At 43.0% G+C, this 13,674-nt stretch overlaps 1 protein-coding gene and 1 long non-coding RNA gene across 2 annotated transcripts in view; one reads left to right on the top strand and one right to left on the bottom strand.

Annotated features, from left to right (window-relative positions):
• Window positions 1-13,674, bottom strand: part of LOC120738117 (protein NLRC3-like) — a 281,780-nt gene that overhangs the window by 166,739 nt on the left and 101,367 nt on the right. The gene's annotated exons all lie outside the window — the stretch shown is intronic.
• On the top strand, window positions 2,413-3,700 carry LOC120738335. The gene is made up of 3 exons (XR_005696953.1): window positions 2,413-2,527; window positions 2,611-2,652; window positions 3,074-3,700. It is a non-coding gene; the product is annotated as an uncharacterized LOC120738335 (long non-coding RNA).

Below are 13,674 nucleotides of genomic sequence, written 5' to 3'. Positions count from 1 at the left end.
AACAGGAGAAAAAGGTTGAAAAAGAAACGGCTTCCCACCCCTACAGCTACCATGTTCAGATACAACTCTCTAAACTGTTTTTACTGCAGCCAGCTCTGTCACACGCCACGAAGGGCCCCAAACGCGCAGCTCACTGGAAACAGGAAGTAGTAGGAGGGGCTGCCGGCCCAGTCAGGTCCCAATTTGTAGCTGGCCTCATTCCCTCATACACCAATGGTTAGCCTCCACCTGGAAACAGACATCACAGAGTACAAACAATGCCCCCGCATGGTGTGGCAAGTAACAGCACCACACGGCAACAATGACCTGGGTCATAACAATGCAGAAAAAGTAGAATTGGGCTGAAAGATCTATCGCTTTATTACCTATTCAGGTTGTAAGTCGTGTTTTTAAAAAGTAACTAAGTAATTTATTTATTTTGAAAATAAGTAATCAGTAAAGTAACGGGATTATTTTTTGAGGGAAGTAATCAGTAATTAGTTACTGACTACTTTTTTCAAGTAACTTGACCAACACTGCTGATAACACAACAGCAGCATTGATAATGATGTCACAGTTTAGCAATTAAGGTTAAGGTTACCGTGGCGCTGAGCTCAGGTGGAGTGAAAGAACACAGCGATGTTCCTGCAATCGCCTGTAAAAGCTTTACTGGGACAAAGCTGCAGGATTCATCTGATCAGCTGATCAACAAAGTCTGCAGCTGCTCCACCAACATTTGTTTACACAGAGAAAGCTGAACTCACTCTGATACACGTTTAAGTCATACAGCTTAATGAAGGCTAACAGCAGCCGTCCTATTTTACATGGAAGCAACACCAACAGCAAGCAGGGGGGAGTCTAAACGGGGGCTGTGTTACTACTGTGTACTCTGTGCCACTGCACAGAGACCTCCATCTTCAGAAGTTTTCTGATGACTCTGCGGTGGTTGGATGCATCAGCAGGGATGATGAGACAGAGTCCCGGGCTGTGGTCGACTCCTTTGTCACGTGGTGTGAGCAGAATCATCTGCAGCTCAACGTGGCAAAGACCAAGGAACTGATCGTGGACTTCAGGAAGACCAGGAAACACTTGACCCCTGTTTCAATCCAGGGGGTCAGTGTTGACATTGTGGAGGACTATAAATACCTTGGAGTACACATTGACAATAAATTGGACTGGGCTAAAAACACCACAGCACTTTACAGGAAGGGCCAGAGTCGTCTCTATTTTTTGAGGCGACTGAGGTCCTTCAACATCTGCCAGAAAATGCTGAGGATTTTCTATGAGTCTGTTGTGGCCAGTGAGATCCTCTATGCTGTTGCATGCTGGGGGAGCAGGCTGAGGGTCGCAGATGCCAACAGACTTAATAAACTAATCCGTAAGGCCAGCAATGTTGTGGGGATGGAGCTGGACTCCCTCAAGGTGGTGTCGGAGAGGCGGATGCTGTCCAAGATAAAGACAATGTTGGATAACACCTCCCACCCACTCCATGACATGCTGGTCAGTCACAGGAGGCTCGTTCAGTGAGAGACTGAGATTACCGAAAAGCACCACTGAACGACACAGGAAATCATTCCTGCCTGTGGCCATCTCCCTGTACAACGCATCCACTTAACACACTGATTACTGCTACAACTACACATGTTTCTTTTCCAGCCATTTATTTATGAGTGACTTTATGTATATATAGGGCTTTGGAGCGTGATGTCACGGGGGTGGGCGTGGAAAGGATTTTGGCCCAATCCGCCATTTTGGGGGTCTAAGTGAAAAAGGAGCGAAAGCATAGCCATGGTTCGTTCTTGCTGTGTGGTCCGCTGCAATGTTCGATCGCACGACCGGCAACAGAATAAGCTTGAAAAGTATGTATGTATGTATGTATGTATATATATGTATATATTGTACTATTCTTAGTTAGTGTATTGTCTGTCTTGTCTTAATGTTGGTTTATAATGGAGCACTGTAACAAAAAATAATTTCCCCCAGGGATCAATAAAGTATTCTGATTCTGATTCTGATTAAACTGTGTTAACATTTAAAAGTATAAAAATGAACGTATGTTTTCACAAATCAGTAGAAATGTACATGATTGCGCGTGAGATTATTTATGTTTTTGCATTAATAAGTTAAGGTTCTTCCTGTCAAAGTGAGTTTTTCCTTCCCACTGTGGCGAAAGTGATTGCTGAAAGAGGGTCATCTGATTGTTTCTTTGTGTTATTGTGGGGTCTTACAATATGAAACACATTGAGCTGACTGTCGTTGGAGCTCCTCCTGTGCTGATGTGTGCTCTGTGTGATGTAGGGGGTTGGGGATCAGACCTGTGGAAGTGTGGAGGTGATGGCTATCTGAGATGGAGCGGACGAGTCTCCTTCTGTGAGTTTCTCCACATTTATTATCTGTCTGTCCAACACTGGAGGGCGCTGTTGATTATTGATGTGTGGGAACAGCAACCAATCACTGCAGTCTGAATGCTTCTCTTTGGTCATGTGACCATTTGATCTCTGATCAGTGTGTTCTTCAGTTTCAGGCCTGTTTCTGCTGACTGCTGCAGGTGAGCTGATGTTCCTACACCTGTCTGTCCTCATCATGAGCTCTGACCTTTGGTGACCTTTAGTGACCTCTGTCCTGTTACAGGTGTGTGTGTGCTGCTGCTGTCTGGGCTGGCTGTTCCTGCGGGTAAGTTGATGATGAGGAACAAACACTAATAAATGAAGAAGGAGGAGGGAGGAAAGACCTCCTGTGGAGGAAGAGCCACAGACAGAGTCCTCCTTCATTTCTTTTGCACTGCTTAGAGGAGATCTGACATGATGCAGCTGGGCAGATGTTGTCAGTCAGGGTCACCTTTTATATCCTCCTCATGTTTGGTCCTGAGCAGCCTCTTGGGGTTCATGCAGTGTAAAGTTCTCAGAGCTTTTCTGGTCTCACTGACTGCTCAGAGTGTTTAAACTACAGCTCACACTCATACCTGCCTCACCTCCATGGCTGATCCAGGATCAGCACTTCCAGCCTTCCTGCTGTGAGGAGAGAGAGCTGATTAGTGCACCTCTGTGCTGTGTTTAAGTGACCAACACACCACCTCTGCTTCCTCCTTCTTCAGATGCTCCTCCTCTTCTTCTTTCTGAGTCTGTGCTCAGACTCCTCTGCCATCTAGTGGTCTTCTGTCCATACTGCATCTCCACTTGTCTGCTGCTGTCCATCTACAGCAAGACACTGAACAAGCCAGCCGTCTCCATGGAGATGACCCAGCATCACAGAGGTCAAGGACTCGATGAAGACTACGATGACATCACTGCTTATGTCACCACCGAGCATGCCTTCTGAGCTGCAAATGGTGTTTGTGTTGCAGCTGCAGAAGATGATTTTTCACTTCTCAGTCTGCTCCAAAAGTTTCAGATAACATCCAGAAATATTTCCCACGGCTTCTGATCTGAGTTCATATCTGTGAACTGACTCTTCCTCCCGCTGTGCCACAGATGCACATGCTGGAGCAGCACTCACAGCAGTCCTCTGTACTTGTAAGAAGCAGAATTTTTAGTATTAATTTGATATCAGGCAGACCTCTGAGGGTCTCTGAGGAATATATCAGAAAGAATTATCTGATTGCAGAAGCCTGTATTTTTCACAGTAAATGTTCATTTGTGATTAATTTTAATAATGGCTGAAAATAAAGTTTTACATACAAAACTTACAACATTCCGGTCAGTGTGTGTGTGTGTGTGTGTGTGTCTGTCCTGTCAACACGACATTTGTGAAGTCACTGCTGCAGTTGTGCTTCTATACACTATAACTACACTATATTATTTCCAAGAGCATGCTCGGGTCATTGTCATTTTTTATTTATTTGTATTTAATTTTATTTATACAGCACCAAATCACAACAACCTTCATGTTGTGCTTGAGTATGTCTGTTACTTTAGTCATAAGCTGCCTCTATTGGAACTGGATGCTGTGATGTGTCTGCAGCTCTATGTGTATTATAGGAAAATGAATGATGATAAGCCACAGTAGATCTGACCAAAAAGAGATATAAAGTGTGTGCATATAGGTATACATATCATCCAAAAATTCACCACATCCTCTTTTCTTTGTATCTGCTCCTTCCTGGTTCTATACTGAGAAAACATTGCATTGCAAACATTGCAACCACTTTTCCGAGAATACGTGCTTCTTTTGTGGTTCGGACTCCTTCTGACATTTCTTTGGAGGTGGAGGAACATCACAGTAATTGCTTAAAGGAGCTTCTTCGACATCTTTAAGAGTTCTAAACAAATGTCTGTCCTCCTCCAGAAAATCTTATGTATGCAAACACGCGTTGCAACTTCTTATCTTGTGCGCGTTTTTTATTTTGACAGCGAATGCGCACCTGCGGACAACTTATGTGCAGCCCTGGTTATTTAGCTCGTCATATTGCAGCCACAGAAATTCTTTTGTCCATGAAACCATAAAGCTGCACTTTCTTTTTGCCTTATAGTCTGATTTGTCAAAACTTTTCGTTTTGTGGTAAGCTTTTCTTTGGCTGTCACTTCTTCACCCCGACCTGTCTTATTTGGCTCAGCAGAACTAAAATATATATCCTGCTGCTTTTACACACGCACTCACATAAGCTCAGCGATTCTCTGCGCGATCAACCTCTCACATGTTTAAGCTGCGGGAGATTTCACTTGTCATGTTTGCATAGTAAGCTAACGATTGATAAGACGATGTCAGAGGAATTGGTGCGCAAATTATCGTCACTCACCAATCAGTGCTGTCGCTCTCTATACACAGTTCGCGCGATTGCAAAGTGAAAGCAAAAAACAAGCGCAAATTCAAACGCGATTTCAATATGTCACATATTGACAGTGGCTCACCGATGCCAATGACATAATTACCCAGCTACATTTCTGAAAGAATGCAAAAGCATTGACATATAGTTTACTTTCCTACGATAGGCCGACGGGCAGGGCAGAGATAGATTTTGGTAGCCCGACTGGAAAAATCTCTAGCCCCGGGACGTCGGGCTAGCGATTTTGCGAGCCCTGTATCTGATTGAGGAATCGCTCATCTTTGGAAAAGAGAGTTTATTACAGAGAAATGGCTCTTTCCAAAATAAAAGCTATGCTATACGCTTCTTCTGGGCTATACTCTCAGCAGCATATTAAACATATCAGGTCCCCATAAGGAGAATCATGTGCTAACGGCTGTCTAAATGACTCGGGTAAAGTTTGTAGCATGCATGCTTGTTTTTGTCTGCTTCCACTTGTCTTTGCACTAGGATGCTGTCGGAGTAAATGTGCAGTCATATTCGTTGTGTTCCCACTAGTGTTGTCAGCCTTAATCTTGTTGAAATGACCTTAACGCCACAACACGGCAAATCTCCGTTAACGAGCTACCGCGGATCGCCCCGTGCATGGGGCTAGACGGCCAACACGTTAACAAGCTAACTGCGCTAACACACTAGCTCCCACCCATGTAATTGAGCATTGCGTGGCACATCCAACATACTGTTTGTTGGATGCAAAGCAGGAGACAAAGCATCACTGAATGTATCCCACATTCTTGATTTTTAGTTAACAAACACTTCTTCTAATGACTAAATACTCTTGACATTTTGGACATGTTAGCTCCTTATACAGTAAAGTTACAGCGGGATCTGTCATGGTCCTGGGTCAAGCGACCCAGTGTTTGAGTTTATGTATCTTTTGTATTTCTGTTGTGCCTTAGCTTAGTGCACCTAGTTAATTTCTAGATTACTGTTTAGTCTTGTTCCTTAGTTGTTTATGTCATCTCCCCCTGTACTAAGTCTCCCTGGTTCATGTGTCACGTCTGCGTGGTTATGTTTAGTTCATGTCATGTCTAATCTCCATGTTTCCTGTTTTACTTTGAAAGTCTGTATTCAATGTCAGTGTATTCAGTTTCACCTCTCCTGTCCTGTCGTTATGGTTCATGTGTGTCAGCTGTGCTCCCATGTGTGGCCACTTCCCCTGATCATCCCTCTTGTGTATTTAGTCTCCGTGTTTCATGTAGTCTGTGTCGCGTCGTCTGTGTTCCCACCCCCTGTGTTCTGTAGCTCCAGCCATAGCCTTTCCATAGTTTGTCCAGTTTAGGTTTCTGTTGAGCTACTACTCTTATGCTGCCCTCACTCTGTTTTGTTCCTTTCATCAGCCATAATAAAAGGCTCGCTTTTGTTTAAATCCACTCCTGCATCCTCGCTTGTGTTCGCACCTGGGTCCACCACACACATTTCCGCACGGTCTGCCCCCGCAGACCGTGACAGGATCCAAGTAACCGTCAGGCTCATTCTGCCATGATTTGTTCCCCCGGTTCAAATCACAGACAAACAGTATCCTGCAGCTGTTTATGTTTTTAAACCTTTTTTGCACAGAGAGGCATTTTTTGAAAAATGTATTAGGGATTGATATAAATTTATAATATAAATTAAATAAATTAAATTTATTAAAATAAATTATAATATAAATATAATATAATATAAATTCATGCTTCTGTTTGCTAATCCAAAAAATCATTGTTGTCTTCATTTATTCACAATAATTCTTTAGTCATAAAACTTGTGTGTTATTCCTCAGTGATCCGTCACTTCCTCACAGTGAAGATGTTTGTACCGCACTCCTGCAAAGAAGATTCTGTAAGTAAACTGTTGACGGGACAATAAACAAATTTCACTTTGCAAAATGTTCTGCAGGGAAGGTGTGGTTGCTTCTTAGACTACCATGATCTGGATGACTGAGAACCTACACAGACACGTTCTGAAGGCTCCACACTTATTGTACTGATTTAACTGTGCTCATTGTCATCGAGCAAAGTTTGCTTTAATGTGTCTCTATTAACAACCCAAAGCATTTTTCCCACTATTTATAAAATGTAGGAGTCTTAAAATATATAATAATAAAGTATATTAATATAAATAATATAAATAATGAAATATCAGTGATCCAGTATGGTAAATAGTAGGGCTGCACCGATACCGGTATCTGGTATCGGCCTCGATACCACATTTTCTAAAGTGCTCGTACTCGTTAAAAGTCCCCCGATACCGGGGACCGATACCATGGTCTGAGAAATGTCTATGTTTGAGCGGCGTGTAAGGGGTTAATCGCAGGCGCCGAGTGCCCGCCCCCAGGCCCCGGCTGCATCTCAGAGCTGGGAGAAGGCGAGGCGAGATAAGTCAGCCATGTGGAACTACTTCAAAGTGAATGAAGACAACAAAACAATGGCGAACTGCAAATTGTGCTCAGCGAAATTGTCCAGAGGAGGCTCAAAACGTAGCGCATTTAACACAAACAATTTAATCAAGCACCTAAAATCCCAACACGACAACGAGTACAAGGAGTTTACCCACGCTTCTAAACCAACACAACCCACGCTGCAGCAAACTCTTGCAAGACGAGAGAAAATGTCCAGAGACAATCTACGTACTGTGAAAATAACACAGGCAATTATCGAGTACATTGCATTGAGTGACCAGCCGCTCTCGGAGGTAGAGAATGTGGGATTCCTGCGTCTCCTCGATGTTCTGGAGCCCAGATATGATGTCCCAAGCTGCCACTACATGACTGACACGGAGCTGCCTAAACTACACGAGTCCATGAAAAAACATATCCACAGCCTACTGCAAGCCTCCTCTGCACTTAGTTTCACCACGGATATTTGGACAAGCAGTGTTAGCCCCGTGTCGCTGATTAGCCTAACCTCCCAGTGGATAGACGAGTTTCACGCTGCAACGAGCCATTACATGCCAAACAATTCCGCGCAAACAATTAGCGCATGTGCTTGAGGAAATGCTCCAGACATGGGGTATACCTAAGACATCACTACATGTTGTGCTTTGTGACAATGCCAAAAACATGATTAAAGCCATGAATGACGCAGGGCTCCCAAGTCTGCCATATGTCGCGCACACGCTCCAACTGGCTGTTCACGAGTGCTTATTAGCACAGAGGAGCATAGCTGATGCTATAGCAGGGGGGCGGAAAATAGTTGGGCATTTTAAACATTCCGCCTTAGCCTACTCCCGCCTCGAGGACATTCAGGGACAGCTCAACCAGCCAATAAAGAGACTGCAGCAGGACGTACAGACGCGCTGGTACAGCACGTATTACAAGCTCCAGTCCCTCATTGAGCAAAAGCGAGTGCTGGAGGTGTCTGAGTACGAACTCCCTGACTATCTCACCGCTCACCAATGGGCTCTTATGGAGACGACTGTTGCCATCCTCGCCCCCTTTGAGGAACTAACTAAAAAAGTGAGCAGTTACGACACACTAGCCTCTGATGTCATCCCAGCTCTGACTGTGCTAGTGTGACTTCTAAACAGAGAAACAGACGAACAAATTTAAAATTAAATTTTGTTTTTTTTATAATTATTTATTCTGTAATATGTTGCATACAAAATGCTTTTCATTTTAAATATATGTTCCTAATTCCAAACTAGTCCCTTGTTTGTTTGTGTTTTGTTAAATTATAGGACTAAAGCTGTTACCTGCACATTTAAATCATGTTTTTATTAAGTACTCGGTATCGGTATCGGCGAGTACTGAAATGCAAGTACTCGTACTCGTTTTCAAAAAAGTGGTATCGGTGCATCCCCAGTAAATGGTAAATGAAGTTGTCCCTGGTGGGGCAGACTATATGCTGTCTGTATTTAGGGATTTCGTGGTTTCGGTTTCGTGGTTCCCCAAGGATAATTGTAAAGGAATCCGGGAAGTTCCTTTCCAGGGTGGTAATCTGGTCAGCCTGCTTGCACAGTGCGTTGTTCGCGTTGGCCTGAGGAGGGATGTAAACTCTGACCAGCATGAAGGAAGAAAACTCCTGTGGTGAATAAAACGGTTTACAATTGATGAAAAAACTTTCCAAGTGTGGGCTGCAGTGTTTCTGTAACACTGTGACATCAGTACACCAACCTTCATTAATGTAGAAGCAGACTCCACCACCTTTTGTTTTCCCTGAGAGCTCAGTTTCGCGGTCCGCCCGGTGAGGTTGGAAGCCCGGCAGATTTAAGACAGCGTCAGGGACTCAGGTTTCAGTGAAGCAGAGTTCAGCAGAGCGTGCAAAGTCCTTGTTAGTGTAGTTTAAGAGCAGTAATTCGTCGACTTTGTTTGGAAGAGAGCGGAGATTCGCGAGGTGAATGGAGGGGAGTGCCGTGCGGAATCCTCGCCGTCATAGTTTCACCAGCGCACCAGCACGAGTCCCCCGTCTACGTCTCCTCCAGGAGCCACGGAGAGCTGCTGCGCCTCCAACTAAAATCTCCAAAAAACTTTCCGGGTTTGTGAAAAATGGATAAGAACTACAGTGAGTCGACTGCCTGATGTTTAGCAGTTGATCTCTGGAGAAAGTGATGTGGTCTGAGTGACCAAAAGCGCAGAAAATAAACAGAAACAAGAAAAGTGCGAGAGAGCGCAGTACTGAGACTGCCATCCACGGCGCCATCTTGAAAACATAATAATATCCACTATCAGCAAAGAAAGAATCGCTGAGTGAAAATAAAAAATGGGGAACTGACTGACTGACAAAAGCTGACAAGACTGACTGACTTAACACTATTATGTGAAGTTAACCCCCACCTGACAAAGGTGTGGACGTATCTCTGTGTGTGTCTTGTTGCAGGAACAGGAGGACCACAGGAGGAAACTTGGGTCACATGACTATTATTGAATTCAGTTCTTTGTATTCTTTACGTCCAAGAAAGACACGGCTCAAAGTGGTCTTTACTTAAAAAATTATCTTTAGTTTTACATATTCCGAAATATGGAGACTGAGCATAGAGACGGCATCAGCTACAGTCTCAAGCAGAAACAGGAAGCCAGGTTATTTATGTACTTCTAAACGTCACACCCACTTTAAGTTTCGATCAAACACTCTGCTTAGTTTCACTTTCTGCTTCTGTGCTCTGCAAAAGCATGCAGTTTCCTGTCAGTACTTTTAGCTAAAACTCAAAGCTGGCCCTCTTGTATACATAAAACAATATAATCAGCAAATAAGCATTAAGAATATATTTGAATAACTAACTATAACTATAACTATAACTATAACTTGAAGACTTTGTCTTCTAGGATACAGGCTCCGGGTGGAGCTGGGAGTTAAACAAATCTTAACATTTAACCACTGACTAATGTTTTAACACAGGGTTACAGGTTGGAGTATGGCTGCTCCAAGAGGGAAACCCTGGAGATTGTTTTAGGGAGAATGTGCAACATTCTTGTACATGTCTCATTGGGGAGTTGACACATGGTGAAAGCCATGTGGCGAGAGGAGTGTCATTTTTTTAATTTGCAGATGACGTGAGGTGCCATGATGAGAAGGAGTGGCTGAGGGGATTGTCCACAAGATGGGAGCTGAGGCCAGGAGAAAGGCTTCAGGAGGATCAGAGATCATCTTCAGCACAGCAGACATCAGAGAGTTGTGCTACTGGGCTTCCAGTAGATCATTGAGAGGAGTCTTTGCACAGCAAACAACCATAAGGAGTGAAAGAGTTTCGACGTTGATGTTGAGGAAGACAACTAAGGTGTACGACGTGCTCTGCCTTATCTTTTTCTGCAATGACAACAGGACAGGAGAAGAGTTGTAAATGCAGATGATTCTAAGTCCAGTTGATTCTAACCCCCACAGGATGCCTACAGTGAGAAGATTTGGGGGGTTGATAGGAGTCATAAAAAGGAATGTTGACCAGGCTACAGCTTTGAAGTTAGCTGAGAGCCACATGGACAAACAGTAAAGTCAACTGATGTGTGTGAATGCCTATGTCTGTATACAGTTGGATTGTAGTGACATATGATTTTTGAGAATGTTGATTCTTCTTGTTTGATTGTTGACATTCAGTTGTTTGCTTGCAAGTTGTAGTTTACTGTGTATGCGATCAATGAGAAGCAGGTTAACTGCTTACATGAATTAACTGTGAACTTTCGCTGCAATAGGAGGTGAATGACATGAGGAGCTGTGTATGAATGAAATCTACACTGACACTGTAAAAAACAAGGGTGCATAAGTTGAAATTTAATTACAGAATGACAAAAATGGGGGGAATGTTAAGTCTAATTGTTGAATGTTGTCATTGTGCTTCATACATTTGTAAGGTCTGAGTTCAATCTATAGGATCAAGACATTCCTTTGTCTCTGACCACTGGCTGGAGAGGCTTTTATTGCAGATACGTTCTATCTGGAAGATCTGTTTCTTGTGATGTTGCTTCCTGCTTTTATGACCCCTTTGGTGAGCAGGAAGTCATGCATACAGAGACACATGCACAACGAGAGACACACATTCTCACACACTCACTCAAACACACAAACACACACAAACACACACAGAGGTAGGTAGTAACGAGTTACATTTACTCCGTTACATTCACTTGAGTAAGTTCATGAAAAAAATGTACTTTTAAAGTACCTGTTTGGGGCGATACTTTTTACTTTTACTTGAGTACATTTGTGAAGAAGAAACGGTACTTTTACTCCGCTACATTTGCAAAATAAGACTTGTTACTTTTAAAAAAATAATTAGTTTAACACATTAGATAACATGCCGCCAGTGGAGTTTCTGGTGACTTTTTTACCAATCAGATATGGCCATGCAGTCACATTTGAAACTGTGGTCAGCACAGTGTGGCGGGCCCGGGCCCAAGCATTTCAAATCCTTGATCCACATAAGGACCCTGCTGTTAGCTAGGGTGAGCTATAAGCTAACAGCTAGCCTGGTTAATGACACTAGAGTTCCACGCACATGTAAACAGCTCATCTCTACTGCTTTAACTGTTAAAACAGAAGGCAATACTGCGGGTTACAGGGTTTATTATGTGAAACAGCAGCTTGTTTAGTTTAAACAGTCTGCATTAAGCTGGGCAAACACTGCGATTTTTTTCAGTCGCGTTATTCAGCTCCTGCTCAAACTGTACAATTGAATTTCAGGGGTTAGAAGTTCATAGGTCACGATCAGTGTTGGGAAGGTTACTTTTAAAATGTATTCCATTACAGAATACAGAATACATGCCCTAAAATGTATTCTGTAACGTATTCCGTTACGTTACTCAATGAGAGTAACGTATTCTGAATACTTTGGATTACTTAATATATTATCATGCTTTTTACAACAACGTGAATATACTATTGCTGTGTGATTTATTACTATTACTGAAGGTAGTAAAGGGACCTTTGACTAATACTGCGGGGTCCCTGTCAGCTCGTAGCCGAAAAATAGCTTTACTTTGTTGTGTGGGTCAACTTTGCTTGCCAGAGAGAGGCGTTGAAAGGCTGCTCCAACGGAACTTATTGTTTCGGAGGAAAACACGAACACGGTGTACAGTCGAGTCTTAATAGCTTACTTACAACTGGGCTCGTCAGGCACTCTTCTTGGCTGCAGTGGTTATTATTATATTTACATGCTTCCAGCTCCCGTTTTTGCTCGATGACAACTCGTACCTTTCCACTCCCCTTTTTCTCCCTCCTCGCGCTCACAGACCCATAACGTGTATGGCAGTCCATTCTCCCTGCAACACGGACTACACTGCCCATGATGCTACATTCTTTAGAGCTATACCTGTAGCATTCTGCCTGTTAGCTTAGCACAACAATAACAACAACGAAAAGGCGCTCTCTCACCCAGGAAACACACAGTCGCAGAGAGAGAGAGAGAGCGTCGCCCTGTAACCATGGCAACCGTAACGCTGCCGCCTAGAACAACAGAACGTAGCTGTCAAACAAAACCCAAACAGTCCTGACCCGCGACAAAATGAAACAGGAAAGTACCGCAGTGTAATCCATTTATTTCAACAAAGTAACTGTATTCTGAATACCACCTTTTTAAACGGTAACTGTAACGGAATACAGTTACTCATATTTTGTATTTTAAATACGTAACGGCGGTACATGTATTCCGTTACTCCCCAACACTGGTCACGATGCAGGGTCTCACACTATATTGTTCTAACAATATACTAACAATATACTTTTTATGTTTGTACAATATACTATCATGTAGGTACAATATACCTCTCACCTTTGAACTATATAATATCATGTTCTTACAATATACATAATTATCATGTTCGTACAATATAAATATTATATTGTACGAACATGATAATTATATTGCACAAACGTACAATTGAGATTAGAGGCTACATTGCAGCTCCAGTCACAGCTTTCATCACTATCTTTCTCATCTTTTCCCAGAGTAACAGCCAAACGGTGCATAGAGGATCGATTGGCTAGAACAGTTTAGCCTTGCACCCGTTCTTATATTAAACTTAATCTGGAATTCATTGCAAACTGTTTGTGCGGGATATGAATGACAAGATTTTGTTTTTCAACAGGAGTTAGTAAAAAAACATCTCCAGTGTGATCGAATCTTCTTGTCAAACATCTGCAGATTGGCAGTGTATACAGCACTATAATGACCAGACTTAATTCTTTTGAAAACCTTACATCTTTCCACAGGTCTCGACTTCATCAGACATCACCTAGACACAGAGCTGGATGAGGCCAGCACAAACAGCAGCCTATTCGACGAAGATGATGGATCCATGGGGTCAGGAAAGCCAGGAGCAGGGGAGCTGGAGAGGTACCTTTCATGTCCATTCACTGGAGGTGTGGATCTATTGCATGGCATTCCTCACATCAAGAAGCTGTTGATCAAAATCAATACAGCTCTTCCTGCATCTGAAGCTTTTGAAGGACTTCTTAGTCATGCAGGACTCCTGTTCACTGCTAAAC

Source organism: Simochromis diagramma, unplaced genomic scaffold (assembly GCF_900408965.1).
Source record: "Simochromis diagramma unplaced genomic scaffold, fSimDia1.1 OVJJ01000105.1, whole genome shotgun sequence".
NCBI classification, from domain to species: Eukaryota; Metazoa; Chordata; class Actinopteri; order Cichliformes; family Cichlidae; genus Simochromis; species Simochromis diagramma.
Note: the sequence above shows the minus strand (reverse complement) of the source record. Positions and strands in the feature narration are given on the sequence as shown.